This window comes from Primulina tabacum, chromosome 6 (assembly GCF_025594145.1).
Source record: "Primulina tabacum isolate GXHZ01 chromosome 6, ASM2559414v2, whole genome shotgun sequence".
Lineage (NCBI taxonomy): Eukaryota > Viridiplantae > Streptophyta > Magnoliopsida > Lamiales > Gesneriaceae > Primulina > Primulina tabacum.
This window is the reverse complement of record NC_134555.1, coordinates 24,203,976-24,211,656: the sequence shown is the minus strand read 5'-3', so window position 1 is coordinate 24,211,656 and position 7,681 is coordinate 24,203,976. Positions and strand designations below refer to the sequence as shown.

At 35.0% G+C, this 7,681-nt stretch overlaps 1 long non-coding RNA gene across 1 annotated transcript; it reads right to left on the bottom strand.

Annotated features, from left to right (window-relative positions):
* Positions 1-378: 378 nt before the first annotated feature.
* On the bottom strand, positions 379-1,813 carry LOC142548116 (uncharacterized). Its single transcript, XR_012820897.1, has 2 exons — positions 1,497-1,813; positions 379-756 (listed from the first exon to the last, which is right to left on the bottom strand). It is a non-coding gene; the product is annotated as an uncharacterized LOC142548116 (long non-coding RNA).
* Positions 1,814-7,681: the final 5,868 nt, after the last annotated feature.

Sequence of the window (7,681 nt, the reverse complement as noted above, 5' to 3'; positions counted from 1 at the left end):
ATATGTCTTGTCACTGAGTAATGTTTAGGAAACTACTTCTTAGTATGTTTTTTATCTACTAATTACCTCAAAGCACTAGCACTTAAATTTTACAAATAAAAACAAGTGAAGTATATGTTGTTTACAATTTTTTATATAACACACAAGATCAAAATTCACAATAACATACACAAGATCAAGATTCACAATAAGCACAATTAGAATTAGGCCAAAACATTTATGCTCAAATATCCAAGTTATGTGCCAAATTTGGACATATTATACTAAATTTAGGATATTTTATTCCCGAATTAGCATATTTTGTGTCAATAATAATATATGTAGCGCTTTTTGTTTCATAAACAAAATTCATGGTACCATTCAAATACTACACTAAAGAGCACAAAAAAGGACACTGCATTAGGCAACTTTTTTGCAAATATCCAAATGTTGATAATAACAATTATTAGGAAAGAAAATTATCCAGAAAACATATTTATTGTTTATGAAGCTAAATATGAAAAGGCTTAAACTAAAAAGCTAAATCGAGTATGATCCAAAAAACATCAATGCTTTCATCGTTTTCACAAGCACAACACCATCATTACTCCTTATTGAACACTCCATTCTGACCCTTGCCCGAAGCTTCTCCCTCGGTTTTGGTTCAAGCTTATTCATCACCTTTCTCAAGTAATTAGAAGAACATGGTGACATTGCATCTTTGCTCATTTGTCTATGAGACTCATACACATCAACATAATTTCTTCGTAACCATTTCTACATCAATACGTATAAATTAATATCATCATAGCCAATTCAAATACAAAAATAAACTTGTAAGCTTTATCTGAACACGAGTAACCATCAAACTCAGTAACATGACAAACAATTTCTTTTTTCTATTTGTATAACAAAGATAAAGAAAACGGGGATGTATACTTAGATTCAACATTTACCTCTTACTATTTATTATTATAGGTTAGTATTTCGCAAGATATTTGGTTTTCTCTATTGAGGCCTCTTGAATGATTGACTATATGTTTATGTTCATTGATGTATTATGAATAACTTAGTCAATTATCATCCCTCTTTCAATGAATTTCTGTAATATCTTGTCAGGTGACTCATATTTGTTATGGGTAAGCCTGCTAGTAAGCTGATATGCATCCTTATTATGACATGCATATGAATTTTTGGTGCTAGCCTTTAAAATTTTTGGGGCTAACATGCGAAACTCCAACAAAACCACGGAAAATCGAGAAGAAAAAAGCCTACTTCAAATTGAAGAACGGAAAAGCAAAATTGAAGAAACTTAACTCTAAAAATCGTATATTACCGAGGAGAGAAAAACTCACCATTTTTCCAAGGTGACTCAATTAATCAATTTTTTAGTCTTTGTCAATGGTTTCTAATGGTTAGTGGCTTCGGTCATTAGGGACTTTGAGATGGAGATATGGGCAGAGGGAAAATGAGAATGAAACCAAACGACAGTAAATATGTGGACTGAAAAACCAAACCTTGCCGAGGAACAGGGGAAATTCATCGCTGATGGTTGTTCATCACTCGAATTCATCTTCTTCGATATGCTTTTGAAACTTCTCTGCGATTTTTTGGATGAGTTTTTTTGTAAAGCCAAGAAAAATGGTGAAGAAAAGAAAGAGGAAGGAGAATGAATGGAAGGATTGAGGAGGTGATAGTGTAGCAGCAGCTATTTAGTGCTTTGGGATTTTTCTGATGGTGTTTTTGGTTAAGGTCGAGAAAATGGTGAAGAAGAAGATAGAGGAAGCATAATGACGGTGGTTGAGGGAGGTGACGATTAAAAAGAATTTTTTTAAAAAGGAAATCTGTAAATAAATGAGGTAGGGAGTGTAAAATAAAAAATTTGATGTGTCAGGGAGTCCAAATAAAAAAACTCTGACCCAGCGACTGAACACCGATTTCATTTTCTGAATGTGGATTTTTCTTAAATTGTTTTTTATTTTAAATATTTATGGATTTTTACGAATTAATATTTTAATATGTTTATTTTAAATGTTTATGTAATTTTATGATGAAACGATAACGTTAAAAGATATGTTGTATGCTTGGTTTAAAAGAAAAAAAACATTATATGCATGTTTAATTTTTATTAAGTGATGAAAATAAGAAACGTTGAATGAAGTGAAGTAATTGTGACTAATACGATGATACGATAATACGAATGGAGATATCGTGAGGGGAAAGGCCTCAGAAGGAGCCCGTTTACGGTAGAAGGCCCCAGAGGGAGCCCGACGATCGTATTTCCAGTGACATGATATGTTAATACGTAAGGCCAAGACTCAGTTGACGGCTGAGAGTGTCGCTGATGTCCCCGCCGCCCAGTACTGTGGTTACATGTAGATGGATCCATCGCCCAATACGAATATGAAAGTAACAATTAACGATCTGAATTCAACAAAAAGGAATATGAATATGAATATGAATACGAATATAAATATGAATATGAATATGGATACGAATATGAATATGTTTATGATGAATATGAATACGTTTATGTTGATATGAAAACGTTTACGAAAATATTTATGTTTAAAGTTTATGTATCATTATAAAAATGTTTATGAAAAATGTTTATGTTTATGTTTAAGTCTATGCATCTTCATGAAAATGTTATTTTAAGTACAAGTATTTTTACGGTGCATGTGATCTGTATAAGTATTATGTTGTTATCAAGATTATAGTGTGTTGAGTCTTCAGACTCACGAGTTGTAATTGATGCAGATGATTATGATAATAATGTTAATGGAGGTCTTGATGGTTGACTTTGCTTGACTGAAGGTGCACATAACCCGAGAACCAGTGCTTCTAGTTTTCCGCATTTATGTATATGATTTATGTTAAAGATTTTTACGACTACTTATTTATTCTTTTGAAAGGTTTTTGAGAGGTTGATAGTATGGGCTATACTTTTCAAAAAATTCTTTTAGATTTGGTAAAATGTGGGATGATTTTATGCTTTAAACTATTTCCTTTGGATTTTTAAATGTTACTCGGTTGTTTTATTTTCAAAATGGTGTCAAGATATTTTAAAATATACATATGTATATTTCGAATTATGGAGATTAAGGAGGAAAAAAAATTTCTATCACATTTTAATTAACGAGTAGTGGACGTTTCAGTTGATATCAAAGCAATGGTTCTGTAAAGGGTTGTGCCACCATCAGTGCCGGAAGTTCAGTCGTCAAGCCTCAAATATGTAAGTTTACATGCTTTATATGATTTATATGATGTTACCTACATGTTTACATGGTATATACGTTTAATCTACATGTGCATACATGTTTATAAGTTAAATGACGTTTACGTTTAAGTTTGCACGATAAAAGATTTTTATCCTGCATGGTTGCATGATTTTGTTATGCTAAAAGATTAGATGATTTATGATTCTTATGCGAGTTACGATGTGGATTAATGAATTATATGATTTTCATGCATGTTGGCTTTGCAATGCAATTGGACATGTTTAAGAAATTGGATAATGGGCATTAGGGAAAGAGGAAAATGATCTGCTTGTGTGAGACCCCGAAAATAAAATAGCATTGATGAAATTTTTGTAAATACGTTGAAAATTATTCAATTTATTTTGATGGCATTTTGGTAAATAAGTTGAAAAATAATGAATTAATTTTTAAGAATATAATATGACATATCTTGGTCATATGAAGTCCAATGATTTGAGATTTGGATATAACGTAGAAAAGTCAAAGATATAGAAGTTTTATGTTTTGAGTTTTTGAAAATTTGATCTTTTGACTCGTTCAAAGGGATATACTAGCGTTAAAATCTTAAATATTATATATTATATTATTTTATTTTATTAATATAATATAATATAATATTAAAAAAGAAATTTGATATATATGAAACTTACCTTCGTAAGTTACATTCTTCAAAATACAGAAGAAAAATGAGAGGTGAGAGAATAAGATTTTCAATTTTTCTTTTCGATCGTGCGACTTATCGGTTTATCCAATCGACGAACCGACTTCAGTTCTGGGATCGTTGACACGAGGTCTTCGATTTGAGGCATAAATTTTATATTTTTGGTGACGTTTTAAATTTGTCGCTTTTTTTGGAATAAATCCGATAAATTGCTAAATCATACAGAAACTGAAGATTGCTGAATAGTGTATGATTTTGACAAAGAAGAGATGATAATAGTGATGTTATTTTGAATTATTTCTAATTTATTATAATTAAAGAATTTTAATTGTTGGGTTGAGATTGAGAATTATTTGTCAGTTGTTATTAATTCTGATAAATATATGCGGTAGAATAACCGACAAGAAACTAAGTTTTGAAGTCGGAATTGAATTATGTTATGATTTCGATTTAATATGAATTTTTGAAGTTTCAAAAGATAATTGAAACTTATATTATTGAATTTGAATGATGTTATTGATTGAAATAAATATGTTATTGATGTAGATAGCTTATTGTACTGATATCTTCAAGCTACATCAACTGGAACGAAGAATTGAGGTATGTTGCGACCGGGTAACATACGACAGGTATCTGTATTATATGATATATGTTGGATTGGTTTGATTGATTGGAATGAGAATACATGTTTATATGCCTTATTTGTTGAGTTTATGTGGCATACATGACATTGAGATTGGAATATCGATGTATAAAATAAATGTTTTGTTAACACACATCGTTTGATGCATACATCGATACATGACATGCACGTTGAGATATGATCCTTGGATACCCTGATATGATTTGCTTGGATTCTGGGGTTTGTGAACACAATGCTATGTTTGGTATTATATGACCCTTAAAACATAGACATTTGTGGCCCCGACGATTGATATAAGATTTGGGATTTGATGGCGCTTCGTCGACGCAATCATACAAGTATCCCTTATTGAGGCCGGTGTGCCAGCTCGAGCATTGATTTGATAGCGATTCGTTTGATTCTGACATGTGCTCAGTGGATGGGCATTTGACCTGATACCTCCACGATATACATGCATTGCATACCATATATCATTGTTTAGATACTTGTGGTATATATGATGGTTGTTCCATACGGAGCTTTGCTCACCCCCAAGGGGGGCTATTGTTGTCTTGGTCTGTGGACAATGGCAGGTACTCCAGGATATCAGAAGACCGGAGATGGTACTTCTGGAGGGAGTCACAGTTTGAGTTGAGGTTTATAATTTGTTCCCAGTATATATGTATATGTATTTATATATCGGGGCATGTCCCGAGGATATGAGTTGTTTGTATATGATTTGTTTTGATTACATGTGGGCATGTTTATGATGTGAGACTAAATACTATTTTTAGTATTTAAATAATAGAAGAAATATTTTGGGCTCATTGTAAAGAAATTTTAAACTCGTTTTCCGCTGTAATTAGTTAACCCTAATCAAAGTGCATTGCAATAACGATTAGGAGCTAAGGGCCGCACACAGAGTGGTATCAGAGCATAGCTGGGAATGGTCGATTGAGTCTTGTGTACACGTGAATAGGCACAAATGAATTGTGCGTATGTGTTTGATTTATTTGTATTACTTGCTCCTACTTGATTTAGTTTGAGTAAGTTGTTGATGAGATTGATGATATGAGATGATGATGATGTGAAATTTATATTGATTGGTGATATTCATACTCTAATTAGTAGATGGATCCCACGAATGAAACTGCGAGTAGCAGTACTGAGAGAATAGTTGGACAATTTGAAGGATTGTCCATGGATGTAGTGATGGCTCGATTCCAGGATTTAAAACCACCGAAATTCTTTTGCACTGAGAGTGCTGAAGAGCAGAGGCCTGGTTGAAGGATATTGAGCATTTGTTTAATATCGTTGAATATTCCAAGGCTTGGCGAATGAAACATGCTTTGTATCAATTAAAAGACCGAGCAAAATCTTGGTGGGAAGCCGCTGAGATTGGACTGAAAGAAGCCGGGATTGAAGTCACATGGGATGTCTTCAAGGCCCAGTTTTTGGAGCAGTATTCCCCTCCTTCCTATTATACTGCCCAAGAGAATGAATTCAATAGTCTGCAGCAGGGAACGATGACTGTTGCAGAGTATGCTTCGAAATTTTCTACGTTGTTGAAGTATGCACCTCACGTAGCTGGAAATGCAAAAGCAAAATATAACAGGTTTGTAAATGGATTGCATCCTGCTTTATATACTTTTGTTGTTTCTGGATTGCCTACCAGCTACGCAGAGGCAGTTGAACGAGCTTAGGCAGCCGAGGCTGGACTCAGGTGAGGAGGTCCACAGTATACTCCTCCACCACCAGTGTCAGCTCAGCAGCCTACATTGCGCCCAAGAGGTAAAAAGTTTAAGAAGACTGATTCTGTTTCTTCGTCTTCCTCGAGTTCGAGTGGATCCCAGGGAGGGAGTCCTGTGATTGCTTCCTACTGTAGCCATTGTGGGGGTAAACATACTATCGAGCAGTGTCGAGGTATGTTTGGTACTTGTTATCAGTGTGGGCAGGAAAGGCCATTTCTCTCGGGTATGTCCGAACAGGGGTACGACTTCTGCTCAACCCCAGCCAGGATTTAGAGGTGGCCCTAGTACTATGATGAGACCTGCTGTTCCTGTTCCATCTTTTCAGCATTCGAGTGTCCCACGATATCGAGGACCGGGTGGTCAGAGTGCCCAAGTTCGTCCTCAAGTGAGAAGTGTACGCCATGACTGAGGATCAGACGAGAGAAGCTCCTGGTGGAGTGATTGCAGGTATTTGCACGCTTTGCGATTATCCTGCACGTGTTTTATTTGATACAGGAGCATCTCATTCATTCATATCTCATGCATTTGTTGCATCTCATGATATTGAGTGTACCCCGTTGTATGATACTTTGTCGATAGCCACGCCAGCAGGGAAGATTATTTTGTCTGAGAAAGTTGTGCATAATTGTGTATTGATATATGAGGATAATGTGGTATTTCTGAATTTGATTGTCCTCCTAATGCACGACTTTGATTGTATTGTTGGCATGGATATCTTGATGGCAAATCGAGCTACTGTTGATTGTTGTCATGGAGTGGTTCGATTTCAACCGATTGATGGACCCAAGTGGAATTTTTATGGCAAGGGTTCCCAAGCCAAAATTCCATTGGTATCTTCCTTGGAAATGTCTCGACTTTTGATTAGCGGGGATGAGGGTTATCTTATCTACGCTATTGATGTCTCGAAGAAAGAGCCTTCTTTAGATGAGATTACTGTTGCGAGAGAATTCCTGGATGTATTTTCCGATGAGATTCTTGATTTTCCTCCTCACCGAGAAGTTGAATTTAGTATTGATCTTATACCGGGAACTGCGCCTATTTCTAAAGCTTCTTATCGCATGGCACCTCTTGAACTGAAAGAACAATTACAGGATCTTCTCGATAAGGGATATATTCGACCGAGTGTATCACATTGGGGAGCTCCGGTTTTATTTTTTCGAAAGAAAGATGGTACTATGCGAATGTGTATCGATTATAGACAATTGAATCAGGCTACTGTGAAAAACAAGTACCCACTTCCTCGTATTGATGATTTATTTGATCAGCTTCAGGGTACTTCTGTTTACTCTAAGATTGATCTTCGTTCTGGTTATCATCAAGTACGAGTTCGAGACGAAGATGTGCCTAAAACTGCTTTTCGTACGAGGTATGGCCATTATGAGTTTTTGGTTATGCATTTCGGTCTCAC